Consider the following 17,544-nt stretch of genomic DNA (forward strand, 5'->3'; position numbering starts at 1 on the left):
CACAACTATCACACACATATATAAAAATATATAATACTTAAAATGATAATATGAGATGTATGTTTGTATCAGTATGTGTCTGAAAAGTAAAAATTTGAAACTCCTAACTCAATATTCTTATTTTTTAATGTCACATTTAAAGGTTACATATTGTGGGACCTTTTCATCAATCAGTAAATTGGTTTTTATAGTGATTAACTTTTCAATGTTTTGTGGACTGCTTTGTAAAAATGTTAGTCAAGTTATGGATTTGATCTCCATTCACTTAATACAACCAACCTTTTCAGTCTTTCAGGAGGAGGGCTTAGAGAAAAAAAAATCTTTCATTTTATAGAATAGTTGCAATTATTGAAACAAAATCTTCAAAGCTTTGAATGTAGGTCTAGCTTCAGCTTAGAAGCTGAACCCACATATACACATCTCATATGTTTTCGGTGCAATCATAACATTTTAAAGTTATTTGAAACCTTAAAGGAAACCTAGTCTAACATCTAACATCACTGGCTGTAGAATGGCTCATTAGAGGTTACAGAGCTGGTTTGGTCATGGCAAGCAAACAAAGAGAAACAGAATCATACCTACAGAGAACAAATGTGGTCACCAGAGGCAAGAGTAGGGGAAATGGGTGAAAGAGGTACAGGGGATTAAGAAGTGCAAACTTCCCGTCAAATCTAAGTCATGGAGATGAAAAGCACAGCATAGGGAATGTAGTCAGTAATATTGTAATAATGTTGTATGGTGACAGATGGTGACTACGCTTATTTTGGCGAGCACTGTGTCATGTATACAACTGTTGAATCACTATGTTGTACACCTAAAACTAACGTAAGATTGTGTGTCAACTATACTTCAATTAAAAAAAAAAAAGGAAGTCTAGGCTCTTCTGTTAAGCATGGTCTTACATAACTATAGAATCCTTCTAGGATTCACCTTTATCCTCCCTCCTGACATCAGCAATCCTGCCCTCCTACCTCACTTCTTCTGCCTGGGTACAGACAGTCCTGCTGCCTAAGATGCTGGGTTGGGGGGACCACTTTTAGATCTAGTGAAAACAAGGAATTTCTGATAGAGATTTGGTTCTTTTTGGGCTAATTATTTGCATTTTTGTTATGAAGTGGGAAGTAAGGTTTGCCTGCAAAGACAGGATATAGGGGATGATGGGGGATGAGACAGTTCAAAGTCTGAAAAGACTAGAGGAGCCATGAAGAGCTGGGGAGTACATTGACTAGTGAAGTATACCAGACCATGTTAGGGGCCCAGGTGCAGATGATCAATGTACAGTAGCCCCATTTTTAATAGTTCCCGTGACTTTGGATATTAACCGTAGATGTGAGTTGCTATGATGAAATCCCCCCAAACCACCTCAAGCTTTCCTCCAATACTAAACTCATCATCTCCCCAAAGCTGCTCTTTCGTCCATCCTTCCTTCCTCAGTATAAGACTCTATCCTCCACAAAGGAGATGATTGGGGAACATCCCTCACTCACCAGCCCCCCAGTCACTAAGCCCCAGAATCTCCTTCTGTGCCTGCTCTCTTCTCTCCAGGTCCCCATCTGACTGTGGGGCTCTCCATCAGGTCTCACCTAGGGCTGCTGCCAGCAGCTGCTGCTCTGCTGCCAGGTTCTGCCAAGTTCCATTTTTGACTCCTGGGATTGCCCGAGAAATGCTGAGAACAGGTCACTCTCTCCATATCACTCCCCAGCTTAAAGCTCCTCAGTGAGCCTTCAGGATGGAGTGCCACATTCTTGACAGGGCACACACACCTTTATGACTGAGCTCTGTCTCCCTTGTCTCCTGCTTTAGGTTCTGGAAGAAACTACACGCCTTTGGATGCCGGCTAAATCTGACTACCTCCCATCCTTTTCTTTCTAACTACTATTTAACTTTCAAAAGTCTGTTCATATGTCACCATCAGCTTCCTATCTGTGTTTATAAACTTAATAGTTATTTGTATTTACATCGCCATCATTGCTTTATATTCATGTTCTCGCTGGTAGACTATGAACCCCTTGCTCAGCACCTGCATACAGTGAGCCCTCAATCGAACTCTGAAGAGTTACACCAAACTTGATGTTTTTGTTTTGTTTTAAGATTTATCTATTCATGACAGACAGAGAGAGAGAGAGAGAGAGAGAGAGAGAGAGAGAGAGAGAGGCAGAGACACAGGCCGAGGGAGAAGCAGGCTCCCTGCAGGGAGCTCGACGTGGGACTCGATCCCAGGTCTCCAGAATCAGGCCCTGGGCTGAAGGTGGCGTTAAACTGCTGAGCCACCCGGGCTGCTCAAACTTGGTGTTTTCTAATATCCATTCTCCAGTGCACAATAACAAAAAAAAGCTAACATATAATCAGGATGACATTATAAGACTTTTCCAGAAGAGGTCAGTATAACAGTAATAAAAGTATTAACTTTCAGGGCAAATGAAATATGAAATCAAATTAAATTATTTTGTAAGAGATAAACTTTCAAGCATCAAAATTCCACATCCATGATCTGCCCCTCCAATCAAAGCTGCAACTTCCTCAAGAGAGATGGCCATAGATCTTTCACATAAGCAAAATGAAATGATTCCACACCCAAGTGAAAACACAAGTTTAAATCCAGAATGTAATTAACGTAATCACCTGGATGCTTCTCACCTAAATTTTCTGATTACTTTTCAATAGAAATCATCCAAGTGTACGTATTCAGAAAGATAATTTGGAGTTGCCATACTAATAAAAATTTAAATTGATCTGAAAGTAGGTATTTTGTGGCATCTTGTGGTACTTCAGGGGAAGTTTGGAGTTACTATTTAGGGCAAAAGATTAATTCACTGTTGTCAGGGACGACAGAAAGAAAACAGTGGGATATGGAAAAAAACAAGAGGTAAGAAAGACTTAAAAAAAAGAAAACTCTTACATTTCAGAAGAGGAAATGGACTACCTGAAATTTCTAAGGTTATCCTTTGGCAATCACTGCATTGGGTCATCATATTTTTTTAAAGCTTTATTTATCTTACAGAGAGCATTGTGAGGAGTGATGGACAGAGGGAGAGGGCGAGGGATCCCAGGCAGATCTTCCCCAACTTGGGGAACAACCTGGGGCTCGATCCACCACCCTGAGATCCCGACCTGAGCTGAAATCAAGAGTCAGATGCCTAACTGACTGAGCCACTCAGGTCCCCGGATCATCATATTTTTAAAGCCTTATTCCATGGACACATGACTTGCATAACTGAGAGGGGACAGGTACTGCAACTCCATTAGGTGCAGACTTGAGCAGTGATTCTCAGGTTGGACAGTGAATAGAAGTGTGGTGTGCACACATCAGAATCCTAGGAAATGCACTACAAGTAAAGACCAAAGCTGGATTTGCACACACAGAAGGGGAAATTGATCAGAAGGGCTTGTAATAAAAACTCTGCTGTTTCCTGCTTCTCCTATCCCATCTCCACTTCCACTGGTCAGAGATCACTGCTTAGATATTCCTTCTCATACCTGCCTCTGACCTTTACATAACCTTTCATTGCTCAATCTGGGTTTATGAACTTTCGACCTAATCTACTGACTTACTTCATGTACATTATTACATTACTACCCAGTAGCCCTTGTCTCCTTTTTCTGATGTGCTTTTATCAAGTGTTTGTTTCTCCTGTGGTCACCTCTGCAAATTCAAACAATGAACTTAAGTAATCATTTCTTAAAAAAAAAAATCATTTCTCGTTCCATAATGGCAGATTACCCCTTGGTTCTTCTGCTGCCCAATGGAGGACATTAGCATTCCAAATGTCTCACTGCCTGTGCCCACAGTGCCTGCCACTCTTTTATGGAGACGTGGGAGGAGAAGAGGTAGGGAAGGGCAGAGAGAGAATCTTTTTTTTTTTTTTTAGAGAGAGAATCTTAAGCAAGCTCCAAACCCAGTATGGAACCTGACACAGGGCTCGATCTCACAACCCCAAGATCATAACCTGAGCCAAAATCAAGAGTCCGACACTGAACTGACTGAGCCACCCAGGCACCCCAGTGCCTGCCACTCTTATCTCCAACCCTCTGTCCTTTCCCTTTACTTGCTGTACATGCTCAAAGGGGTAATATTTACATTCCACTTTGAAACTATAATCTTTAAAAAAAAATTTTTTTAGGATTTTTTATTTATTCATTCATGAGAGACACAGAGAGGGAGAGAGAGGCAGAGACACAGGCTGAGGGAGAAGCAGGCTCCATGCAGGGAGCCCGAGTGGGACTCAATCCCAGGACTCCAGGATCTGGGCTGATGGCGCTAAACCGCTGAGCGACCCAGGGATCCTGTATCTCCTGTGATTTGATCAGGTCAATTTAAAAAACAATGCAATACACAGTGTTCACTGTTTTACAACTAGCCACCAAACTATCTAATGATATTCTCTTTCAAAGACAAACACCAATGCTCCTCAATGGTTCTATTATCAGTTTGAATAAAATCTTCTTTTCAAACTATTCCTGCAATGGGGATGTAGCTCAGTGGTAGAGCACATGCTTTGCATGTATGAGGCCCCGGGTTCGATCCCCGGCATCTCCACTTCCAGAAGCCTGGAACAGGACTTTCAACTCATTTCTTATTGGGGCACCTGAGTGGCTCAGTCAGTTAAGTCTCTGCCTTTGGCTCAGGTCATGATCTTCGGGTCTTGGGATCGAGCCCCGCATCAGGCTTCCTGCTAAATAGGGAGTCTGCTTCTCTCTCTCTCGGCCCCTCCCACTGTTCTCTGTCTCTCTCTCAAATAAATAGATAAAATGTTTAAAAAAATAAAATATTCTTCCAATTAGTTTAATTGCTGCGTACTGACATTGTGTCTTTCCCAGAGAGTTTTTGTTGTTGGAGTTTCTGAATACCATTTTTGTTGTTGTAAAATAAGAAATTTTGCTAAATTTGCTTTCCTCAGCTTATCCTAGTTGTCTCTCAGTTTTTATTGCTTTAATCTAATACTTGGAATCAATGTCATTTTTCTTCTTAAAATCCACTGTTCTTTTCTAATTTAAGTAGTTTATATCATGGTTTTCTTGGAGGTCTTTCACCTCGAGCTCCCTTACTTTCTAATGCTCTTTCTGTCTCTTGCATTCTCTACCTCTACTACATCATCAAACTTCTGCTGAATTTCTGATAATAATATCTATTGTATAGGATTGCATTTTTCTTCAGCATCCTGTAATCCAGGCTTCCCCTCCACGTGCCAGACTGTCTTGTCGAGCCAGTTTCCCACACAGCTGCTGTCTTCCCTGAGCTGAGTAAAGCTTCCTTGACTCAGATCTCATGTCCTCTCCTCATATACCCCCTTGCTTAGATGGACTTACACACTCAAATAATCATTCAGAAGTGGTGTTTGGGAAGTAGACTGAGTACCTTTATGTCCAAAAATGTACTATTCTGCTCCAAAACTGGTTAATAGTTAAATTTAGTATAAAATTCTGGGTTGAAATAATTTCAGACTAAACTTTGAAATCCTTGGTCCATTGGGCATCTATTATTAAGAGTTCCCACAGAGAAGTGTGATTCTAGTCTGATTTGCATTTCTAGCTTATATCGAGTAAGGTACATTACCATTTAAAGGCACCTGTTATATCTTTTGGTAAAATTAGTATTCGCTCTAGTTTATTTCCTGTTCCATTCATCTGGCATTTCATATATCTGATTCCATCAAAGAGAAAGTAGCATCCATTTATAAAATGTAAGTGTATTTCTTCTTATTGAAAAGTAATCATCAAGTAAGACTACTTGAGTTAGAGTTCATGAATGTTCTTAAAATCTCTTTACTCTGATAAGAAATTTCTGACCAAAAACTACAGAAGAAGTGATGGTAGGATTTATGAAAAGTAAGATACATGATCTAAAATAAATTGGAGGGGAAAAAACAGAACTGAAAAAGAGAATATTGGAAATCTGCATATAGTGGAATAGGTACATTTGTGCCCAGGGACATTGAAAAGCATGTCAGACATTGAAATTTGGGAGAATAGTCACATACGAAGGAACACTTATTCTTTCCATTTCTTCTACTCATTTCTTTCCAGGGAAGGTGGATTAATTGTTCTCATTGATGAGTTACAATAAGAAAGTGGGTCTGTATGGTACAATTCCACTCTCTTCAGGGACCTTCATGCCAGCAGAGAGTACAGTTTGATACTGATCCTTTGGGCCCTAGGAAGGACCTGTGTTCATCCAGAGCTGCCGAAGGAGTGGGTGAATCCTGGCAGGGAATGTAATATCAGCAAGTCCATTGTTGCTGAGCACCTAGAATACATTCTCCAACAGCTCTATTTCTAACAAAAATGACATTTAGATCTTCACTTGCCTCATCCTTTTGTCTCTCGGTTGGTTCAGAACTGGGCAGTAAACAGAGAAGTGATTTTTCTCAATCTTCTCTAACTCAGAAAAAGTCAGCATTTAACAACCACACTTCTCTTCTGAGGAACTACTACATGGCAAGGGCTACTCTATATTAGTTCCTAGACTTACCTAACTCCTCTCTTCTAATGTCCTCTTTTTGGCAAGGCTGGTACCCTCCTAAATATCTCTGTGGTCCTCACAGCATTCATTGCAGACCAGTATGTCACTGCTTACTTACTTCCCTAAGTCCTCTTTATTCTTTATTTGATCATTAAGTTTGACAACAGGGTCTGAATCTTGATACCTGTAATTCCTTAGTCTCTAGGTACTCATTAAATATCTGCTAAATGAATGAATTTAACAAGTAAACCACAATTTCTACTTTCCTTACATAGCTTTCCTTCCAGCTCAGAGGAAAGATAGCTAAAGAATTACTTAATAGTGTGTGTAGCATAACAGTTTAGGTATGAACCAAAGGCTATGGAAGACATAAAGGAAAAGTTAATTCTGTTTGGAAGAGACCTAGTGGTAGTTAATTCTCCAACATCAGAAATCATCATTACCTCAGCCTTTTGAAATTTCCAGTATTTGTGCCTGTTTCAAATGTATTCAGTATTGACATAATAGTATGTAAACATAATTTGTAAATGTATATGAGTCAACACATATTGAGATATGTACCGGTCACTCACCTAAGTGCTCTGTTTTTTATTGGTTCACAAATAAGTTTTGAGACTGTGAACCAAAACCTTGAAACATTTATGGTATTGATGACTTTAGTTCAGCTCCCTAAACCCCCCAAATCATGTCTTGACAGCTTGGCTGATGTCCTGTATTCTGCAATCTGATCATGGTTTATTAACCATTAACTACATAGAGTTAATTAAAATTTTTAATTTAATTCAATTTAAAAATCTCCCTTACTTATTCTTTCCCTAAAAATAATATAAACTAATGGCCCAAAATTCTAGGCTTTGGGATCACCTGAGTTTTAATTTTTTTTTTTTATTTATTTATGATAGGCAGACAGTGAGAGAGAGAGGCAGAGACACAGGCAGAGAGAGAAGCAGGCTCCATGCACCGGGAGCCCGACGTGGGATTCGATCCTCGGTCTCCAGGATCGCGCCCTGGGCCAAAGGCAGGCGCTAAACCACTGCGCCACCCAGGGATCCCATCACCTGAGTTTTAAAATCAGCTTTTCATCAGTAATAGCTTGTGTAATGTCAGGTAACTTAGTTATTTTCTTAATGGTCTGTTTTCTGCTATTAATGTTGGGGATAATATCAACTCCCTGCTTAAGGCTAGGAAAATAAATGAGATAATGTACAAAAGGCACTTGGCACATAGTAAAACACATATAAATGGTAGCTATTATTACAATTATTTCTTAATGCTGTGAGTGAATTTTTCAAAATGAAGTAAAATACATGAATCACAGATTATGACAAATGAAATCTTTACAACAAACATATTTTGGCTTACTTAATGATACACCTAATAGGATAAAAAACATTCTGACTTGATGTTATGTCTAATTATTAACATGCTCAGCTAGTAACTAACTTTCCTAAGCAGACTACACAATAGCACTTTCACAGAATCAAAACATTATTTTTTTTCTTACAATTTAGTTTTCTGGTGTCTGAATCCACATCAATTGACAACAACTTGCCTTAATATGATATACACAGTTTAACAGTCTTGACATACACACAGGGATACTTTACAGTCTCAAAGGTAAAGACCCTGGAAATCCCACGAAGCTGGACCTGACTTGCTTCTGACCATTGCCTTGCTCATATCATCCTGAGCGTCCCTGTGCTTCTGACCTCTGACCTTCACTCTGCTACTGAAAAGTCTTCAAAATCTTACTATTTCAAAAACCTTCTTTCCACTGAAAATGTGTAAGTGGGACACATTCACAAGTGAGAGGGATCATGACAACACAAATGCTGTGTCATGAGGTCATGGGGCTGACAGCAAGATTCAATGCTGAGGCCTGGGAGAAAAGATGGTGGTGAAGAGAATGACCTTGAGAGATGAGATGTAACAATGAAGTTGGCTTGGATCCCTTGTGTTTAAAGACTTATGGCGTAGATATTTCAAAGTCATGTTGCAAACTCAACATATTTTAATCATCCCTCTCACTTCTCCCCAAAACTTCTGTTTTCTTTCTTAGCTTAAAGCCATTGCCATTGGCCATGCCAGAAATTTTCCATAGCTTAATATAAATTATTTTCACTAATGTGTGTATTTGCACCCCCCATTAGCAAATGATCAAAAAGTCTTTTTTTTTTTAAGGTTTAATTTATTTATTCATGAGACACACACAAACACACACACACACACACACACAGAGAGAGAGAGGCACAGACACAGGCAGAGAGAGAAGCAGGTTCCATTCCATGCAGGGAGCCTGACGTGGGACTCGAACCCAGGTCTCCAGGATCAGGCCCTGAGCTGAAGGCCGCGCTAAGCTGCTGAGCCACCGGGGCTGCCCCGCCCACCCCCCCTTTTTTTTAAATGGAAAAGGAAGAATACAATTAAAGGGAAAAATGAGGGATGTTGGCTTAAACACATCCTATGCATGATCCAGTTCAATTACTTACGATGAAAGAAATAAAGCTGTTTGATAATCAAGCATTAGATTCTATATAATTTCAGCAACAAGAAGAAAATCTGGCATCTCCACAATACCACAAAATCTGGTTTCTCCACTATAGTACAAAAATCCCATTTGTTTACTAATATTTTAAAAGGAGACAAATACTTTTTCATTTTAAAATGAGAGATTAAAACTTAAAAATGTCAAAAATGAACATGTTGGTTCCAAAAAATTTTTGAGTACATGCTTTTTGTTTCTTAACATCCATTGACTTCACTTCTGATAACAACTCTTGGCTTTTCTTTTTGGGGAATCACCCCTACCTTGTTTTTAGTTCATATGTTTGGTCGAGTCAGATCAACACCATTCCCCGTTGAGTGGCAGGTTGAGTGACTTAGGCCAGGCTGAGCAGAGCATGGCATTCTCTCGGCCACAGAGATTATTTTAAAATGACTCTATCCAAGCCAACCAGTCTCAGTCAGAGCAATCCCACAACTTTTGTTTCAGTGACTGACAAGACAGATTTTCTTTTCTGCTTGATTTGAATTTGATTGTGATTCAAGCCTGGTTAGCGAGCAGCCACGAACACAAAACAACACAACACAGCAAAGGTTGGAGCTGGGAGACGAAGTCAAATTCATGGTAATTTCAAGTCCATAAATTGAGGCATGCCTAAATCAGCTCTAATCTTGTGCTTTACATCAGCCAATAAATTGTCTTTTTTCCATTCACAACTGTAGAGTTGGTATTGATAATTTGCAAAATAAAAATCTAACATAAGTTTTAGTCAAACCAATGCAATAAAGAACTTGCCTTTTTTTAAAAAAAGTTTTGTGGGTGGTGGTAGTGGTATAGGAATTCACTTAGTTCCTGGTGTGGAAGACTGAGGGGGTGATAGTACCACAAGTTTCAAAAAAATGAAGAGAGGTGGTGAACAGAAACTTGAAAAACTCCTTAGCATCATTTTTTTTTTTTTTAGATTTTATTTATTTATTCATGAGAGACAGAGAGAGAGAGAGAGAGAGAGAGAGAGAGACAGGCAGAGGGAGAAGCAGGCTCCATGCAGGGAGCCTGACATGGGACTCAATCCCAGGTCTCCAGGATCAGGCTCTGGGCCAAAGGCAGACACCAAACTTCTCAGCCACCTGGGCTGCCCTTAGCATCAGTTTTGAAACAGAACTTGGAGGTTACAGAAATCCATATCCTCTATGGTGGCATACATGAATGATGGGGCTATTCAGGGTTATCATATGCTCTGGGGAGGTCAAAGATGAGGACTGAGAAAGAGAACTTGATTTGGTAAGAGAAGGCTAGAAGGAAAATTTAAGATGGTAGTTCTAAATTACAAAAAAAATATTATATGCATAGTTATGACTCAACGAAACCTCATGAAAAAGCCCTGACTTTCTCATATACTATTATCCCATCAAAGCTAAGACTGATGATTTTAAGAACACCACTGTTTTTATGCCAGTAAAGGAGTACCTCTGCAAATTAAACTATAATATGGTACTAATGGTAATATGCATCCCAATTAAGTGCTATTAAAACGTAAAAAATGAGCATTTCAGATTTGGTAAAATATGATAATAGCACAATGGAGTGAACGATAATAGCAGTTGTCTGTCATTTATGATTTATTTAAATAATATTCATCAAGGATTATCTCTGTCATACACATGAGTTGCTTTTGTTGATTTGTTTTTATGTTTGCTAGAATAAATGAGAAACTTAGTTCTTGTCTTTATAATTTTCTAAGAAAGGCAATGCCTTTTTAGGTAGCTGTATGGAAATGTTTCCTATTATAGATAGAGGTTGCTTAATGGGATTAATGATGGACTCTCCCTAAAACTGTTTTCTGAGATGCTGAGTTGGTTCATCTTATATGAATCACCTTTACACAAAGGCTACCAGGATCCTGCCGAGGCTACTTCTGCTGTTTTGATCCAATGAACACCACCTGGGTGCCAAACACTATTCTAGATGCTGAGGATACCAGCATACACAGGGCAAAGGAGGTCTTGCCTTCCTAGAGCTTATATTCTAGTTGAGAGGAAACAACCAATCAATAAGAAAACAATAAGCAAGATTTCTCACAGTGGCAAGTATATTAAGAAAATAAAGAGGGTGATGGGGAGAATATTTTAAATATATTGTCAGGGCAGGGCTTTGTGGGATGACCTGAATAATGAGAAAGAACCAATCATGAAGAGACCAGAGCAACGTGTGATACAGGCAGGGGATGGCACATGTAATGGCCCTGGGGCAGCAATGATCTATGTTTAAGTTACACAAGCAAGGCCCAGGGGTGGGAACATGGTACATGGAAGAGGCCAGATAAGGCCAGAGAGACAGAGGCATGAAGAGCAGTGGTTCTCAGCTGTGGCCACACATTAACACCAACCAGGAGATGTATAAAATAATATCACTGCCTAGGATCCTCTCCAGAAATTCTGATGTATTTGGCATGACAGAGGCCCGGCTAGCAGTATTTGTCAAGTTCCCTAGGCAATTCTACTGGGTCGCCAAGGTTGATACGGTGCAAAACAACGTAGCTTGTAGCCCACTCTAAGAGAAGACCTTATTCCAAATACTAGATGTAGAAATACATGAAAAGCACTGACATTATCTGTGAAATACTGCTCATTTCTTCCAACAATCCCTTTCCGTAGAGCGTCATCTCTCCTTCTCCTTTCTGCGATCGGATCAGCTACTTTCAGGAAGGAGGTCTGTGCCAGGATGGGATGTGTTCTGCTCTGAACCAGAGCTTCTGTGTTTTTCCAGTCTTCACTTTTAAGCTTTTCTTTTCTTTTACTTTTCTTTTCCTTCACAATACAAGATCTCTCCTATGCTTAGCTTCAACAGACAGACTGCCTTCTGGACACGTGACTGATCTGTGTGACTCCTCATCTGCCCACCTTTGCATCTTGGCACTGAGCCTGGTGCAAGAGATCCCCTGCTGTCAGCTCATTCATCTCATCCTCCCACTGTACCTGAGACGTGCAGACTGTACCACGTAACACATACACTTTACCTGTGAAACACACAGTGCTGGGTTTTCTGAGGCTGCAGCTCTGACGGCCTCTTTGCTATTCTTTCAGACACATACCTGTTCAATCTCTACTCTTTTGGTCAACTTTCCACTAATTTTGTGGTTTTAGTGGTCTCTTAGTTTTGCCTAAAATAGGATTTGAATAAGTTTTTCTCTTGCCTTACTGCTTTTGAATGATTTCAGGAAGGCGCTGTGTAAATACTATCCTCACATTATCATCTTCAAGGTGGAAGTATGTTTCTTTAGCATAGGGTTAAGGGGGTCATTAGCTACTTGTGAAAACTACTGGTAGTCACCATGCATTCCCTTCTGTGGATCCTAACTCCTGAAAGAATTTTGGTCTTTCACACTATCTTAGATAACCAAAGAAGAGGAAAATAGCAAATTCAGTTTCAGCAAAAGCCTACACAAAGGACAGAACGGAAGACAATTTGTGGTTTCGGTTCAAGCCAGACTTTTAGGACTCCCGATTTCTCTACAGATCTTATCCCACTTTTAATCCCTGGCAATGTGAGTGCTCTCTTTTGGAACATGATTCTGTTCAGTTCACCTTTATGCCTCAGAGTATAACTGAAAGCTTAGTCATTTTTGACAGTTCATTTCAACTCAATAGAACGAAGTAATTGCTTTAGGTCCCCAAAGTGAGAATTTTCTTTTTCTTTTCTTTCTTACATTTTCTTTCTATTTTTTTTCTTTTGGTCTATTTGAAAGAAATAGTTAAGCTCTTTTCACATCTAGGCAATGCTACATGAACATAAAGTCTACTACTGGTTTATAGATATGGCTGGTAAAAACTCCTGCTCAGCCTCACATGTCAGTATGTCCCCAAGTGGCTGTGAGCTTGTCACCACTACATATGTAGAATCTTCCTGCACCCTGAGGTGTGCAGAATCCTCCTTCTCTCCCAGGACCACACTTGGTTTCTTTCTACTGCAACTGTCATTGAAAACTCATGCCACTTATGTGCCCAGGAAAGAGTCCTTACTCTTTGAGCCAAACCTGAATATCACATATTCTGATATATTTTTGGTTTTAATAACTGAAACACAGGAATGATAACAATGTTTAGGCTTTGCACAACAAGAAACATTATTATTTAACTACATTAGGCTTAAAGAAACATTTGCAAAGCTCCTTACAGTGTTAACACATATATGACACATTTCTGAGAAAATATAATCATATTTGCAAACAAACTTATAGAACACAGACACTTATTTGGATGCAAACTATATTGTACACTCTGAGGAAGTAATTCCAGGTCTTTTTCTTCCCACATCATAAATAATAAAAAAAAGTTTGACTCATACGAAAAGAAATACTTTTAGGAATGTTCTTAGAAAAGGAAGTCAAATAGTTTTTGCATTTAAAAAGATTTTACACAAGCCTGGGCAATGGTAAATGGATAAACAAACTGGTACACCCAGACAATGGAATATTACTCAGCAACACGAAGAAATAAGCTCTCAAGCCATTAGAAGATATAGGGGAAATGTATATGCCTCCTACTAAGTGAAAAAAAGCCAATCTGACAGGGCTACATGATTCCAACTCTCTGACATTCTGCAAAAGGCAAAACTATGAAGGCAATAAAAAGGTAAGTGCTCACCAGGAGTCCGTGGTAAGAAAGGACTGACCAGGTGGAACACAGGGAGCCTATAGGGCAGTGAAACTACTCTGTATGATGCTATCATGGTGGATGCAGGTCATTACAGATTTGTCCTAACCTATAGAATGTACAGCATCAAAAGTGAGCTCTTATGTAGACGATGAGCTTTGCGTGATAAAACTATGTAAGTGTAGGGTGGTCAACTTCAACAACTGTAGGATGGGATGTTGATAGTGGGGAGGCTGACCTGTCGCGGGGCAGGAGGAGTATGGGAAATCTCTATACCTTCTCAATTCTGTTGTAAACCTAAAACTGCCCTCCTGCCCAAGCCTTTTACAAATATTACCTTTCATTCCCTATTGTTTTGTTTCTTTTTAAAAAACCAACACTTGTACTTCAAAATTTAGTCCAAGAAATATCAGGTATTTACTGATATTTACTGATTTGAGGATAATGCTATAATATTCATTTTGTTTAAATTCTTTCATCGTTCAAAAACTGTCTTTTTTTTAAAAGATTTTATTTATTTATTTATTCATGAGACACACACACATACAGAGAGAGAGAGAGAGAGAGAGAAAAGAGAGAGAGGCAGAGGGAGAAGCAGGCTCCATGCAAGGAGCCCGACATGGGACTCGATCCCAGGACCCCAGGATCAAACCCTGGGCCAAAGGCAGGCGCTAAACCACTGAGCCACCCAGGGATCCCCCAAAACTGTCTTAAATCATTTCCCCCACCCATTTTTTTTGACATTGTAATGAAGTAAGTTGATTAAAATTTTTAAACAAAAACTATATCAGAATAGGTACAGGAGAAGATTGCTTTAAATAGTTCATAGGTAGGCTGGTAATAATTAATTTTCTGTCTTTATTAAACCAGTCGTATATGTAGCCACCATCTCTCTCTAAAGGTCTTTCTTTCACGTAGGCCTCAAACACATATCTAATCTTGTGCTAATATATAAATAGAGGAAGGGGCCCGTGGTGAGGAGGGTCATGAAAGTGTAATGGCCTGAAGAGGGTGAAGGAGAAAGCAGGAGGGGAGGGCCCAGGGAAAGCAGCTTAAAAGAGGGAAGGATAGATGTGCATATGGTTAAGGTTAGGGTTGGGAAGAACAGGAAGTTGAGGCAGTACAGACCTAAGAGCCTCATTGTCTCAGCTGAACAGGAGGGAGGTCATCTGCCAAGGATGATAAAGGACGGAGGAGGTCTGGAATGGCTCCCATTGGGATGGGAGAGGGAAAAGTGGAGCATAAATAAATGACAGCAGCATGAAGCTAAGGGTCCTGCCAGTTGAGGCTATTCAGCATTGGCAACTGAACACGTATGGGATTTTAAAAACATTTTGGTGGTAATAAGAGGAAAACCACACTATAGGATTGATCTGTGGCAGGACTTTTCTCAGTGGATGGAGGAGATACATACAGATAGGTGGAAGCTGATGGTGCTGGTGAGGCCAAGGAAGTTCAGGCCATCAAATTGGGTCCAGCTGCATGGGAAGGAACATGCCAACAGGAGGAGGAGGCTCATGGACAGCAGCCTGAGAGAGGAATGGATGGGTAGGACCTGCCTGGGCGTCTTCATGACATTTCCTACGTGCAAAGGAAGTTCAAGGAAGGTTTCTGTGCTTGAACTTGAAAGGATGGAAAAACTTAAGCCTAACTCCACAATATTTCCTGAGCAACCCCAGATGGTGGCAGATACCAAACCCCTGCCTAAGTATCATGGAAGCAGAGGCCACTGGACCCCAATTTGGGAAACTGGGATGCTGTGTAGAGCAAGGCTTTAATGGAACCTCACACCCACTGGGTGGGGCATAGGGAAGCTTTTCACCTGTGGGAGAATAAATGGAATGAAAAACAATGCTAACCAACCAGAGCAGGGATGGTTTGAAATGAATAATGAAGCATCCCATTTTGGACAAAGAATGTGGGATGAGAGGAATTGCTGGATGGAGGTACTTGGCCTACAGTTTCAGTTAGGGCTAGTGACTCATAAGAATTCATCAGGGCTACAACTCAGACCATTGCTAATGAAAGTCTGGCCTTTGAATTTTTCCCTCTCTTTTCTGAATGTAGCAGATTAACTTTTAAAAACATGTTTAACTGGGGCAGATTGACAAAGTTAGTCGCGCTGGATACGACACAGAAATCATGTCAAAAGCATATCCTATGGAAAATTTTCCAAAGCCCCATTTCCTGCCCCCCTAGCTTTACTGAGGTATAATTGGCAAATAAAAAAATTGTATTTAAGGTGTACAACTTCAAATTTTGACACATATTATGAAATGATCACCACAGCAAGCTACTTGGCACATCTAGCACCTCCCATAGTTACCGTTTCCCTCCCTCCCTCCCTCTCCTTACCCTTCTTTCCTTCTTTCCTTCTTCCTTCCTTCCTTCCTTCCTTCCTTCCTTCCTTCCTTCCTTCCTTCCTTCCTTCCCTGGTCAGAACACTTCCTTCCTTCCTTGGTCAGAACATCTTAGAAAATTCAAGTATACAATATAGTATGAGGTATCACCTCACACCTGTTATAATGGTATTCTCAAAAAAGACAGGAGATGGGATGCCCAGGTGTCCCAGTTGGTTAAGCATCTGCCTTTGGCTCAGGTTAAGATCACCAGGTCCTGGGATGGAGCCCCACACTGGGGTCCCTGCTCAGCTGGGGGTGTGCCTCTCTCCCTCTCCCTCTGCCCTTCCCCCTGCTCATTCTCTCTCTCTCTCAAATAAATTAACTAATTAATTACAAAAAAGGGGTTAACAAGTGTTGGAAGGATGTAGAGAAACTGGAACTCTTATACACTGTTGGTGAGAATGTAAAATGGTGCAGCAATTATGGAAAACAGTGTAGAGCTTTCTCAAAAAGTTTAAAAATAGAACTATCATGTAATCCGGCAATTCCATTTCTGTGTATACATTCAAAAGAAATAAATCAGGATCTGGAAGAGATATCTTCACTTCCATGTTCACTGTAGCATTATTTAGAATAGCCAATATACGAAAATAAACTAAGTGTCCGTCAACACATGAATGATGATATAGAAAATGTGGTGTAGGGGATCCCTGGGTGGCTCAGCAGTTTAGCACCCGCCTTTGTCCCAGGGCGCGATCCTGGAGTCCCAGGATCGAGTCCCACATTGGGCTCCTGGCATGGAGCCTGCTTCTCCCTCTTCCTGTGTCTCTGCCTCTCTCTCTCTCTCTCTATGTCTATCATAAATAAATAAATAAATAAATAAATAAATAAATAAATAATCTTTAAAAAAAAAAGAAAATGTGGTGTAGGTGTGCACTGTTCATTTTTTAGAGACTATTTTTTTTTAAGAGCAGTTTCAGTTTTACTACACCAAAAGTAAGGGGGAGGTATAGAGATTTGCAGTATATGTCCTGCCCTCCCTATAAATGCACAGCCTCCTCTGTTACCAATATATCTCACCAGAATGGTCCTTTTTCTTTCTTTTTTTTTTTTTAGCAAGGATGAACCTATATAGACACATCATAATCACTGATAGTCCACATTTTACCCTAGAGTTTACTCCTGGAGTTGTAATGTTTTATGGGCTTGGACACATATATAATGATATAGAGACACCATTATAATATAAGAGTATTTTCTTTTTCGAAGCAGGAGAGAAGAGTTCCACTAATCTTTTTTTCTTTCTAGCTTTATTGAGGTATATTTGACAGATAACACTGTAAAAGCTTAAGGTGTACAATATGTTGATTTGATACACTTCTATACCGCAAAATTATTACCTTTTATTTTATTTGAAAAAGTTATTTACAAATAATCAAAATCTACCAGTGGGAAAAACATCTTCCAACTATTTGATGCGTAGCAAATAAAGGACAACACCACTTCTCAATATGTAGTTAATATTTTTAAAATAAGCAACATGGAAAAATCTGGAGCCCTTCCCAGTATGAAACTAAGAATATTTTT

At 39.8% G+C, this 17,544-nt stretch overlaps 1 protein-coding gene and 1 non-coding gene across 2 annotated transcripts in view; one reads left to right on the forward strand and one right to left on the reverse strand.

The window, feature by feature from the left end:
* The window catches only part of SGCG (sarcoglycan gamma), a 127,596-nt gene that overhangs the window by 102,292 nt on the left and 7,760 nt on the right, over positions 1 to 17,544 (reverse strand). The gene's annotated exons all lie outside the window — the stretch shown is intronic.
* Positions 4,466 to 4,537, forward strand: TRNAA-UGC (transfer RNA alanine (anticodon UGC)). The gene has a single exon. It is a non-coding gene; the product is annotated as a tRNA-Ala (tRNA).

Source organism: Canis lupus, chromosome 25 (assembly GCF_003254725.2).
Source record: "Canis lupus dingo isolate Sandy chromosome 25, ASM325472v2, whole genome shotgun sequence".
In the NCBI taxonomy this organism is placed as follows: domain Eukaryota; kingdom Metazoa; phylum Chordata; class Mammalia; order Carnivora; family Canidae; genus Canis; species Canis lupus.